We start from the raw sequence: 13463 nt of genomic DNA, 5'->3' as shown, positions 1-13463 counted from the left end.
TATGTGGGTGGTACGAGTCAAAGCAGCTTCCCCATGAGTGCTGATACCCAAGGTCTTCCACACTGAATAAAAAGGGAATAGTTGGACCAAATTAAATGAATTGCTTCAGCTGGTAACACACAATCAGATTAAGTTTATCCAGATTAAGTTAGCAAGTATCATTAATGTTGGTGTACTTAAAACATTTGATTCATCTCAAATGAGGATGGCCTAATTTGAAGGAAGGTGACCTTGAAGTTTGCAAGGTTTCCATCTTAATTACTTGATTTACTAAAATATATAAATATATATAACATGATTTTATCCTTAGACTTACCATTTTTTTCTTTTCTTTACTCTCTAAACCTACTTGAAGAAAACAGCGTTTGAGGTGTTAGAAGAAATGTGGCCGTCATGACATCAGATGCACAACGCTAAAGAAAGAGTTTCACACTTTTGCTGAAATTAGAATCCCAGTTTAAAGAGATAAAATGTAATTTCAAGTTAATAGAATTCAGTAAACTTCCACCACTAAAACAGAGTGAGATTTCTTCAGATCCACAACAGCTGAAATACACTTTTTACAACGCAGCAGAAGACAGCATTGTAACAAGATGATCAGTGTTGTTCACTTCACTTGACGGTAGTTTTGCTGTCTGATCGGTGCATCCAGTAACTTTGAACTCTGGCAGCACTCAGCTAACCATTCACTATTACAGCAGACAAATCATTGTTTTTTTATATTTCTTTGCCTGATTATTATGTCAGTGTATCAACTTTTATTCATTTGCTTTCTACACAGAAATTAGCTTTGTCATTGTCTGAGTTTGTCTCAGTTATTTCCTGTTTTATGCTGTAATAATCAATGTCTTTGTGTGACTCTTGTAGTTTTACTTCCTCTCTGTGCCTGTTTCCCTCCTCTGTGATTGGACTCATTAGTTTCACCTGTGTCTTGTCTCCCCAGATAGTTCTCTCAGTATATATAGTCCTGTGTCTTCCCTTTTGTCAGTTTGTTCTGTTCGTTACTGTTTGCTCTCTTCATGGTGTCTGGCCTGATTCTTCTCCTTGCTCCTCTCATTTGTGTCCTTTTGATTTTTGGGATTTTTTTGGATGTAGTTTTCTTGGATCATCTTCTTTTTTTGGAGGTATTTTCCTTGGATTATCAGTCTCATTAGTTCCTCTTACAACCCAGTAAGTTTCTTGATTAGAGTTTGCTCTTTTCCACAACCTGGCTGCAGTATCTGCACTTGAGTCAGGTTTTTAAAATATTTGCCTTACTTGTTACTATGGAAAATTGAGTGAACCCTTACCTTTAATGTAAAGAGAATACACTATCACTTTAAGAGAACGGGATGAAGAAGCACAGCGTGTAGCTACCAGGACATGATTTGTATTAAAGTGTGGGCTTCTCATTAAATGTGGCAACAGTGCAGCCTGGGTGTAGCAGAAGAGGAACACCATGTATTTCATAGTGATGGGATGGCCAGTTGTCCAGATGAAGGCAATGACTGCACTGGAGTGTCGGGTTGTTTTCATGACAAGGAGACTGAGAGGATTTATTGCCACTTTTGGGCAGCAGAAACCAAATATAAACAGCACTGACATAGAGTTACCTTTTGAGTTGATATGGTGAACTTGCTAGCAATTATTTACACACCCATCAGTTTCAGAACAATATGGTCTTCCCTGTGGATTGGATTCATGTTTCTATCTGCCCGATTAAGTCCAGTATTCACTGTTTTAGTTCTGTTCGTGGCATCTACCAACTCCTGAGGGAAATATCTGGCTCTCCTGCCACTAAATGCTTCACTGTGTTCACATTTTTGTATCTATTTTAATGCAGTGCCCATATGTAAATTAAACAGTTGCTGCTGGAATCACTCATCCTGGCGACTCTGTAAGTGCAGAGACCATTTTCTTATGCAATTCCAGTGACAATAAACAAAGTCCCACATCTCTTCTGGCCAGTACAGAGAGAATAATTAATTTAAAAGTAATTGCAAATACGAGTGTGTGAGAACTTCTTCAAGATGGGCTTGAAAATATATGAATCCACACAGGTAACACTATGATATTATTCCTTTTGTGTTAACCTTATAAAAATCAATATGTAAGCAATCAAAAGATTTGCTGTGCACCACCAGTTTGTCAGATATTTAGTGTTGACGGGCTAACAAGAATACAAAATAGCTGCTTTTGTTGTGCCCTGATGGGAGTTTCTTTTCTTTTTTTAAATTTTTTTTTATCTTTGGTCTCAGTTTGTATTTAAGAGCTGTGAAATGAGGCAGCCAGAAGAAAAAGCAGGAGATAGAAGAACTGTGAAGGGAATGATGGCAGTAATTATATGATTATTGCACTGAAATGTGCCCCTGGTCTTCATCAGGTTTGTATTGTCCTGGAAGCGAGAGATTCAGATGCACACACTCGCGCGCTGACAAATGGGCAAGCCTTGGTTTTTTGTTTATCTCAACACTGCAGGCTCTCAGACAAACCCCTCTGATTTCACATGCAGGCTCACATATGTGGTTGTTTTGCCCACGGAGTGTTTGCTGGCACCTGACAGCAGATTTCTTATTGCCTGTTTGTTGAATCTATGTGTACACTGGACCAGCCTGCACATGTATGCAGAAATTATACAAAATGCAGGAGCCAGAAGTGATTTCTGAACATACATTCTGAACATACAGGCAGCAAGGATGCTTTAAGCCAACATTTATTCCCTGGTAGGCCGAGTATATTATTCTGGAGATGAGAACAATTTGCTGCTGCCTCCCTTCATTTCTGCATGATTGTCACTCTGTAATGCCAGATCATCTACAAATGTTTTTTTGTTGTTGTTGCTTCTGTCCTGCTCTGGACATGTACTTTTTTCAAAGGTGTATTTGATAGTTACGTTAATCCAGAGAACCGGATGCTTAGCTTTTATTTAATGGAGAACAGCAGTGAAAAATAACAACCTATATGAGATCAGTACTGGGAGCCATGCGTGACTGCCTGCTTGTGAATGTATGTATAATGGGATGTCTGCTTCAATGTGCATTTCTGTCTCTGTGAACCTGCAGCTGATGATAAGACGCTGATCAATGTGTGCCTCATAATAATAGGCCAAGACTGTTTGCATTTCAGCTGTAAGTAGGAGTCCCACACCAGGTGCCAACATAAAATAAGATTTCCATTTATTTTCTCGGTGCAGTTGGAGTGCAATAATTAGTGCAAGCCTGAGCCTCATTTATCAGTGTTTTCTTTTCTGTACGCATGAAATGCCATGACGTTTGACCAAGAGCTTGTTAATTTGTAAATATATCATAAGATAATTGGTGCCCAGTGTGACATGGAGCTCAGAGTTATCACAACTTGTGCCAGAACTATCAATCTTTCTGCAATTGTGCGGCATTAAAAAACAGAAACAAACTGTGCTTTTTCCACCACGTCTTTGCCAAGACCTGTGCTGAGGTAATCATTCACTGGGTATGTGCTCTCTATAACAATGAGGCCTGTAGCAGCTGCCTTGGCCCTGGTCTCAGGTGTTAGGTGGTCATGCCAGGCCGAAAAGAGCTCAGTCTGCATCAACGCACATCATCTATCCCTCTCAGGCTCATTCTCTGCTGGGAGATAGAGCTCTCATCGCTCACCCTTCTCCATCAGCCGCGGTGATTGGCTTATTATCAGATGTCGTGCGCTGAGGAAGAATGAGCCATGCATCACAGCACATATTGCTGCTTCCACACACATTTATGGACCCCTGCGCACACACAGACACTCACACTGCCTACACAAACACACACATCAAGGAGTCTGAAAGGAAAACACCTTTTTTGTCTCTGTCACTTAAAATAGCCTGGTGGGACACACTTGGATGTGAATTCATGCTGGTGCACACATACCAGAGAAGATGATCTCACAGACAGCAGACAATGAAACAATGCCTGTGCTGATGCTACAGTACAAAACTTTGTTCGTTGTCATAGTTGCATTAGTTACATCAACAGTACACTGTTAAAAAAAAAAAAAAAACTGTAGACAGAAATGGTGCCAGAAACAGTGGAATATTGTAATCTTCAAAAGTTGCAAAGAAACTCCAAACAAAACTTTGAAAATAACACACATATGTGTAAAATGACATGTTTTGCTGATTTAAACACCGTAAAACAGTAATTTTACAGTTACACAAAGAATGAATTACTATTGGTAACAATACAGATTCTTAATGTGGGCATTATGTATAGTTTTGGCTTGATTGTTTTTTTGTCATGTATATATATATATATATATATATATATATATATATATATATATATATATATATATATATATATATATATATATTATAAAGTAACTTGAAAAAAAATTACCATTTAAAAATCCTTAATATACATACTTTTTAATTTAATTTTTTATGTAAAATGAAACATAAAAATCTGCAACAAAACAAGTTGTACGAAAAACTTAAAAACTTTTTTTTCCTTTATTTTTTCAACGTCATAGACAGTATATAAGTCATTGTTAGTACTATGGTAAGCTCGGACTACACATTTGTAACATAACATTTAGAGCATGAGAACACAGGATTTGAACAACACACAAACATGCCATCAAAAGAATGTTTCCAGAGACTGGCCTGTAGTAGGGACAAAAAGCCTGGTTATGTCGATATCTGCTGCTTTAGTTTTATTATAACCTATATTCACCCCAGACATAAAGTGCAGGACTGATGAAGTGCTTCTTTATGGTTCTGTGTGCTATTAATGACTACAAATCTTCCTATACATGTTCTAGTGGAACCCATACATGCCATCACTGTATCATGCCCTGCTGCAGCTCTCTATTTAAAGTGCATGGAAACTGTAATGCCCACATCACATCAGTGAGTTCATGGTGCAGTCAAATGTGCCAGCTGTTCCTACCTGTCTGTTTATGGAAAGCTATGCTCCCCATAGGCTTATTGGCTCTTCACTTGGCTGTGGGGCTCCAGCCATCTCGGATTTGTCTTCAGCTCCAAAATCTTTATATAAAATCATTATTAAACAATGACACAAGTGGTGAGGGCTTTTGCAGTGTATTGCAGGGTATGTTGAATATAATGTGCTCTTCACAGGATGCATCTGCAGCAGAGCGGAGCTCTGGTGTAATAGACTGCCATGTGCTGGAATCATCTCTCTGCGTTTCAGGCCTGATTTCATCTCAGCTAAGGAGGGAGGACAGTGATAGGACAGTCAACGGAAAGAGAAAGTGTGTTGTCATGAGCTCCATGCTGGAGTCCAGGGGTCCAGGGATCAGCATCCCACTTCATGTGAGTGTGTGAAAGAGAAGGAGAGAGAGAGAAAGAGAACATGCTCGTGGGTGTATTGGTTTGCGTATAGCCAAGGATATATATTTTAGTCTGAGGTGAAAGGAGGTAACCACCAAAAGCCTCAACAGTCTCCTACCTTCCTTTTCCCTTATCCTCTTTGCACAATCCTTTCATTTTCTGGCCTCTCCACCATCGTGTCTCCAAATGCACTCTAATTCTGCAACCAATTTCATACTGTATTTCTGCCAAAGCCTTCATTTTCCCTTCACTTCTACCCACTCACTTGTCAACCCTCCTCTACTTCATGCTTTATATGTTCTCATTTAGACCTCCCTCTTTCAGGCCAGTTAATCTCTCCCTGTGCTGCTCCAATCCCCACCTTTTACTTCCCTCCTCTCCAGGATCCTTTTCTCTTTCTGTCCTTCATCCCAGTGTGCCCTTCTCCCTGACCTCTTCAAACCCAACTCTAAGTCTTTCTTCTATAAACCCTGTGAGTTGGCCCCAGGGCTTAAGCAGCATGGAACTGTACTGCTTTGCAGGGAACTCGGAGCGCTCGAGGGTGTGTGAGGTTTAGTATGTTTAATTTGTGTGTGGGGGAGTTGTGAGTTAGACTGGTCACGATTAATGTGCCGTCATTTCTCCCTCTATGCAGATCGGACATCCTGGGAGGAGGAAGGCGACACAAGGATGGCAAGTGGGGCAGCAGAAAAGAGGTTAATGAAAAACATTTATTCTACTTATTTTAGAAGGAAAAGCTGCTGGGACAGTAGTGTGCAAACATTTTAGACATTTTGGATGTAAAAATTTCCAATCCATCATCATCTGATTGGTCTGAAATTCATTCTGCAGCACAGCAACAAACCCAACGATGCAACCAGAGGCATAAAGAACTATGTTTAGTTCAAGAAGAACGAGGATTCCTGCAACAGATGGTCTGGCCCACACAGAGACCTGATCTCAGCAACATGGAGTCCGTCTGGGATTGTACGAAGAAACAGAAAACGCTGAGACAGTAGGTCAGGTACAGGTCAGTCCTGTGAAACTGAATGTACTATAAAATTACCCAAGATCTTCTTAAAGACTTTATTTCTTTATTACTTTATTTAGGGTCTCTTCCATGTTGGACATGCCTGGAAAACCTCCAAAGAAATGTGTCCAGGTGTTATCCTAATCAGATGTATGAACCACCACAGCTGGTTCCTTCCTACACGAAGGAGCAGCGACTCTACTCGGAGCTCCCTCCATATATCAGAGCTCCTCACTCTATCTCCAAGACTAAACCCACCGGCGTGAAATATATTCCAGGGTTTTGTTAAGTTGTCCAATATTGGGAGCCTTATCTGACAAGTGATTGGTTTTCAATCTCAAGCAGGCTGGTCTGACCTAAGAAGAACCTGCCAGAAAACAGACATCAAAAAGTGAGAGTAAGAGTAGAGGAAGGACAAAGGAGTGGGCAGATTGTGCAACTTTTTGTTGATATTATGATGAACACTGAATCTCTACATACTATAGAAATTCACTGCTTAAATTATTCAGTTGTTTCCATACTTGGCTCCCATCTGCTCTGTGCAAACAGCCTGCATTTCTGCCAAAAAGTAAAGCAAAGAAGTTTTGTTACATGACTGTAGGTCCATTTTCACTGAATATCACAATTTTAAGCTTAGATCTGGTTAAGTTTCCCAACAGGGCAGTACGTTACAGATGAGTAGTTTAAGCCTTGTTAGAAAGTCTCTAATAAATGGTGTAATTTTGGCATGTTTTAGCGCAAACATCCCTTTCAAATCCACCAGCAGGTTTTGGGGTTCCGAGGGTTAAGGCAAGGGAAAGCTTGTAGTTAAAAGCAATAATTTCAGGTCTGGGACTTTAGGAGAACTACAGCCTCAAGCAAACGTCCTACACATCCTTTCACAAGCTCAACCTTCTCACCTTCACTTTTTGCCTTGCTTTATATGCAGTCGACCACTACTGCACTGGCCACTGGCACTGAGCGTTGGCATTGTACATAAATCATTAAGTAGGTGCAGTATATGGAAGAATTCCTTGAATATGGACATAATTTCATGTTAGGGGTTTGGGACTCAATAAATGAGAACCCACTTTATCACCTGAGCTACACTTGTCTTCATGTTATAATATCCACATTTAGTTATACTGGATAAATAATTCCCAGAAGTTAAGTTGCATATAAGTTACATAATACATAAATAGATGATATAAAGTACAGTCAGAGTTTGTTGTTCAACTAGTAGGAGTTAACTACTTGTTAGTATTTGGACTGAACTGAATGGACGAAGGGTGCAGTTGTGCATTGTTGCCTTGCAGTAAGAAGATCCTAGGTTTGAATCTACTAGCTGGTTGTTGCATTTCTGTGCAGAGTTTGCATGCTCTCCCTGTACCTTACATTGGTTTCGTCCACATGCTTCCTCCTACAGTCCAAAGCCATGTATGTTTGCTAGGTTAAATGGTGATTCTCAAGTAGCTGTGTGAATGTAAGAGTGCACGGTTGTCTGTTTCTGTGTGTTAGCCCTGTGACGGACTGGTGATCTGACCAACGTGTTCCCCGCCTCTTGTCCAGAGTCAGCTGGGATAATTGGGCTAAAGCAAACCCAGCAACCAGAGCATAGACTGTATATAAAGATATATGGTGTGTTTTTATATACAGTCTATGAACCAGAGCTGTGTGGTAGTAAGTGCAGAATTTTGTCACTGAGGTGTGAATTTATTTACTTGTTGAAGTTAAAGTTGAAGGGTTGAGAAAAAATGTGTGTGCTCAGCCCTGCGTTTCTGGATGAAGTCTTTAAAAGACGGAACCCTGGGTGGATGGATGTGGTATTAGGGTGTGATAAGGATGTTGAAGAAATAATTGCAATTCTCCTGTCATGGAGGCTTGAGCTTGACTCCAGGTTACTTTCTGCCTGCGAGGACTGTAGAGCAGGTGGATGGAGGGAGATATAGACACAGAAATTAATTAAAATTCTCCCTCTCCTCCTTTTCCCATTTTATGCATACATAACCACTCACTGCTTATGACCACAGGGGTTGAGAGCCACAAAACTGGGAGGAGGGCAGAGAATGAAAGGTTAGAGTGGGGAGAGGGAGAGATTTATACTGAAACTAAGAGGGAGGTGGAGAGGTGGAGGAGTGATGAAGGTGAAAGATTAATAACCGCCTAGTCCTTTGCTAACAGGTACTATGTAGTTATACCCATACTGTAAGTGTGTGTCTGTGTGTGCCTAATAGCTACTAAGATTTTTGAGCTGCTTTGGCATTCATGTGAGCAATGTCAATGCGTTACCCTTCAAATTCTTGATTTTACACATTATATACCTTCTCCAAACAGGGTTCCTGATACGTGAAATTCATTCTTTCCTCCTAGCTGAACACATCTTTAAATATGCACGCTCAATTATATTTTAATTTATAATTTCTTAGCAACATAGCTGTCTTTTCTTGCACACCTGAAAAATGAGCATGTGTGAGCATGCAGCACAGAAATGATGCTATATTTAAGAGAGAGTTGGTGTTTTTAAAGCAGACGTACGTGCGTGCGTGCGTGCGTGCGTGCGTGCGTGCGTGCGTGCGTGCGTGCGTGCGTGCGTGCGTGTGTGTTTGAGAGTGCTTTCATTGGGTTTTTAATCAGGGCGTCACGCTCTCGGTTCCGATTAGGTACAGCAGGCAGGGCTCTCCAGCCGGCTGCTTCTGAACAACAACACCCTCTAAAAAGCAGATAATGCCTCAACACTCACAGGCTCAAAGAAAATGAACAACTCTCCCTCGCTCACTCTCCCTTCCTCTCTTTCTCCTTCGCATCTGCGGCCAAAATCAGATCGATGCGGAGAGAAAATGAAACTCCAAAATAACAGGAAGGTGAGAGCAGCCTCAGGTATGAGATGTGTCTTGTCACGTGAGAAAAAAACAGAAAACAAGAGAATCTAATATGAGGTGCAACCAATATGATTCAGTGTTGTGTCCTCTGGCCCTCCAAATGTCACAAACCATTTTCAAAGATCATCAGATGCAATGCACAAATACACACACACACTCAGATACACACAAACTGCAGAATATGTAACAAACTGCGAGAGATGCACGGCCATAGTAATTGTGTTTTTGTGTTTGCGCATCTGCAGTGACAATATGTGATCCTCACACTTCATTCCACATGTCAAAAGACATTATTGTTGTTGCTTCACATTAATTGACTCATTTTTCTTTCATTTCATGTCTAGCCAGCGTGTACGAGGATTCATCTCCAGGCTCTGCTCCTGTCTATTGGAGACATTACGAGAAACAGAAGAAGGAAAGTAATGAAGATGAATATGTGCATAAATTATTCTGCCTTATGTGCACCTTTTAATGAATAGAAAAATAAAGTTTAAAGTTTAGAGGGAAAAAAGTTAAGATTCGAGTGCTAGCAGCTTTTTATCCAGTGACTTTCATATCATGATACAAAAGACTGCTTTTATAGCAGAGGAGAGAGGGCAACTGTTCAACAATTGCTTTTATTGTGTTCCCGGTATGATGATATTCATAAATATAATTCGGCACCCAACACAATAGATGCAACGTGCACCTGGACACCCACACAGTATCACAGAGCACAATCAGACCTATTGTTAACCGAGTACAAATCACAAGCAAGGAATGATAGACTGTAATGACACAAGAACTGCACTGATAGACTTCTTCTGTCACCACATTTTTGTTAGTTCATTACACTGCCTTTTTCTTTCACCTATATGCATTGATTCCTTATACAAAAAACATGCTTATAATGGCTACCTTTATCATTAATCCAATGTGATAACCTCTCCATTTTACAACCACGATGCAGGATTGTTTGAATTTATTTTCATTACTAAGTCTTCAGTCATGCTTGCAGCACTTGGGTACAGCAGCACTTTGAGCTTAATAGTAGTTTAAAAGAGCAGAGCAGCAGATTGTAGTTCCTCATTCACCTAGAGGCAGCCGGCACTGAGGGGCCGGGGTTATACAAAGTTTGAGGTTGAAGAGTTTAGGGTCCTCAGTTGGAGCATAGCAGCTCAATAAAATTCCATCTGACTTGTTGACTGGGAGGCTATGTAGTTGCAAGGGGGCTTGAAGAATGGCAGACATTAACATCTTAATTCTAATAACAGCCTTTATTTTATACCTCCAAGTTTATAATAACCACAAAACACAATAAAAGTGGATTTTCACAATATGGAACCTTAAATAGTTGGAGCAAACTTCATCATAATCCATCCAATAGTCGTTGAGACATATGAACCTCATAGTGTTGCTATAGACCAGGAGTGCCCAACCAGTCGATCGCGGTCGACCTGTAGACCACGGGCTGATCCCAAGTCGACTGAGGGTTGTAGGAAATTTTTTTTTTATAAAGGTTTTTTTTATTTTTTATGTGCGACTGTATGTTTTGTTGCGCACCCTATAAGTCTCTTAAACACTTCCACATAAAAAAAAACTATTTTAAAAAAGGAGAAAAAGAAAAAAAGTAGGTCACGTTTAACCTATGGTAGCGCGTGACATGCATGACAGGTAGTTGACAGCTGTCAATAGTAGCTAGCAGCTAGCAGCTAGCCATCAGAGCGGTCACGTACTCCTAAACGTGAACGTGGCCGAAGGGAAACGAGCCAAGACATAACATTTTCACCCTGAATGGGAGGATGATTATTTCTTTGCTTATTCTCATTCAAAGCCTATTTGTTTGATATGCAATGCAACGGTGGCGTTGGCAAAGAAAGGCAATGTGGAGCGGCATTTTAAAACAGTACACGGGAGCTACGAGAGGGATTTCCCGACAAAAACGCCTTTGTGCGCCACAAAAGTGCGAGATTTGAAAGCGCAGCTCGCAGCATGACAGTCAGTGTTCACAAACCGAAGACCCAGGGTGATATAAGGCCGCAACTATTGCTTCCTATCGCGTCAGTCACGTCCTTGCTAAACACAAGAAATCATTCGGTGACAGCGATATTGTGAAGGAGGCAGCAGATAGCTTGTTTGACGACTTTAAAAATAAAACTGAGATCGTGAAGGCCATTAAAGAAGTACAACTCTCCCGCAATACTACTACAAACTGATGTGAGGGAATGGATGTGGATGTGGAGGAGCAACTCAGGAAGGATACTGACGCTTGCGAATGTTTTTCCCTACAATCTGACGAGTCGACTGATGTGGTGGATGTGGCTCAGTTGTGTGTTTTCATCAGGATGGTTTTTGAAGATATGAGTGCCAAGGAAGAGCTTCTCACCATTTTGCCATTAAAAGGACACGCCAGAGGTGAGGATGTTTTTAATGCTTTCATGAGCTTTGTTAGCGAGACAAAACTGCCCTCTTCCAGCTGATCTCCATCACAGCTGATGGGACGCCTCTATGATGGGCCGCACCGGTGGATTTATTGCACTGTGCAAAGAATATGAATCTTTCCCGGATATCCTGAATTATCATTGTATAATTCACCAGCAAGCTTTGGTTGGAAAGATTTTAAATATGAAAGAAGTGATGGATATTGCGATGAAGACTGTGTGTTCAGTTCAAACCAGGAGTCTGCAGAGAAGGCTTTTCCATGCTTACTTGGAGGAGAATGACGCTGAGCACACAGACCTGCTGCTTCACACGGATGTCAGGTGGTTAAGCAGAGGTACATTTTTGGCCAGATCTACGGAGCTGTTGCCTGAAATCAAGGAGTTCCAGAAGCTTTCAAAACAAGTGGATTGCCATAGAAAGCTAGAGGACCACCAGTGGCTTTTAGATTTATCTTTCCTCACTGATCTGACTTGTGAGCTCAATGAATTGAAATTAGAGCTGCAGGGTAAAGATGTAGTCAACATGATGAGTTCAGTGAACACGTTTAAAAGCAAGCTACAGCTGATGTCCAGCAGGCTGCAGCGTGGTAACCTGCACAACTTCCCTCACATGCAAGCAGAACTACAACCTCAAGGTAAAGGTGTGATACAGCTTGACAGTGCACGTTATGAAGAGCATGTTCAGAGCATCTCCTCAGAGTTTGAGAGACGTTTTACTGACTTTGCATCCATCAAACCTGTAGCCAGCTATATGTGTTATCCATTTGGTGCAAGTAATGATGTTGGTGACATTGCCGCCAAAGTCAAATCACTTTTTGACTTGGAAAGCTCCGCTCTTGAGGATGAGATTCTGACATTGGAAAATGACATTGAGATCAAAGCCAGATCAACATCCGCTCAACCTGGAGAGCATGTGGTGTTCTGGAAACTACTGGTGGAGGAGAAATATCCCAATCTCAGAAGATGTGCCTTGAACCTGACAGCTCTTTTTGGATCAACTTATTTGTGCGAGTCTGCTTTCTCGCACATTAAAATCATCAATTCCAAGCACAGATCAGCAATGACAGATGACCACCTTGCAGCCTGCCTACGCCTTGCGACCAGCTTCTACACTCCTGACTACGAGAAGCTAGCCTCCTCCTCCCAGTGCCAGGTCTCCCACTAAGGTAGGAAGGGATTTCCTTTTTTCAAACTCAGATCTACCTGTTGTGTATCTCATTTATTTTTCTGTTTAGTTCATATTAAGGTCAGTTATGGCTATTGCTCACCATGCAGATTGACATGTGTGTGTGAGAAAGAGGAGCAGAGTGTGGGTTTGTGCTACAGCGCACTATGCAAACTGACAACTGTGTGAGAAGAATTTGTGTCTGTGTGTTTGAGAGAGGGAGGGTTTGTGATGTGATGTCGAGTGGTTTTGTGACAAGAAGAAAAATGTTGTTCGGTTCTTTACTGCAGGCTGGAAACGATGTGTGTGGGTTTGCGATGTTGACACTGGACTGGTAGATCTCGGGAGGTTGGCTACTTGAAAAGTAGATCTTGGGTCAAAAAGTTTGGACAACCCTGCTATAGACGATAAGTCAGTGAATCAACAAAAGCTGTGGAATTTAGCCTCTGGTGATGTTAAATGTCGATACCAAATTTCCTGACAATTCATCCAATAACTGTTGAGACTTTTTTAGTTTGGAGCAATAAGGTTGACTGACCGACAAGCCGCTCAGAGTCATGGTGCTATCATAATATGTGTGTGGATGTGAGCATGAATGAATGTTTATATGTTGTGACAGACAACAACCTGTTGAGGATGCATCCCGCCTGTCACCCAGTGTGAGCCGGGATCAACTCCAGTCCTCTGTGAGACTGCACGGAATAAACAAATACAAGTTCTGCAT

At 41.1% G+C, this 13463-nt stretch overlaps 1 long non-coding RNA gene across 1 annotated transcript; it reads left to right on the top strand.

Annotated features, from left to right (window-relative positions):
- Positions 1-1000: 1000 nt before the first annotated feature.
- Positions 1001-9643, top strand: LOC111572338 (uncharacterized). Its single transcript, XR_002746462.2, has 5 exons — positions 1001-1170; positions 5148-5269; positions 5922-5982; positions 6119-6296; positions 9499-9643. It is a non-coding gene; the product is annotated as an uncharacterized LOC111572338 (long non-coding RNA).
- The last annotated feature ends 3820 nt before the right edge of the window (positions 9644-13463 follow it).

The sequence above is a fragment of the Amphiprion ocellaris genome, chromosome 10, assembly GCF_022539595.1.
Source record: "Amphiprion ocellaris isolate individual 3 ecotype Okinawa chromosome 10, ASM2253959v1, whole genome shotgun sequence".
Classification (NCBI taxonomy): domain Eukaryota; kingdom Metazoa; phylum Chordata; class Actinopteri; family Pomacentridae; genus Amphiprion; species Amphiprion ocellaris.
This window is presented reverse-complemented; position numbering and strand designations above follow the sequence as displayed.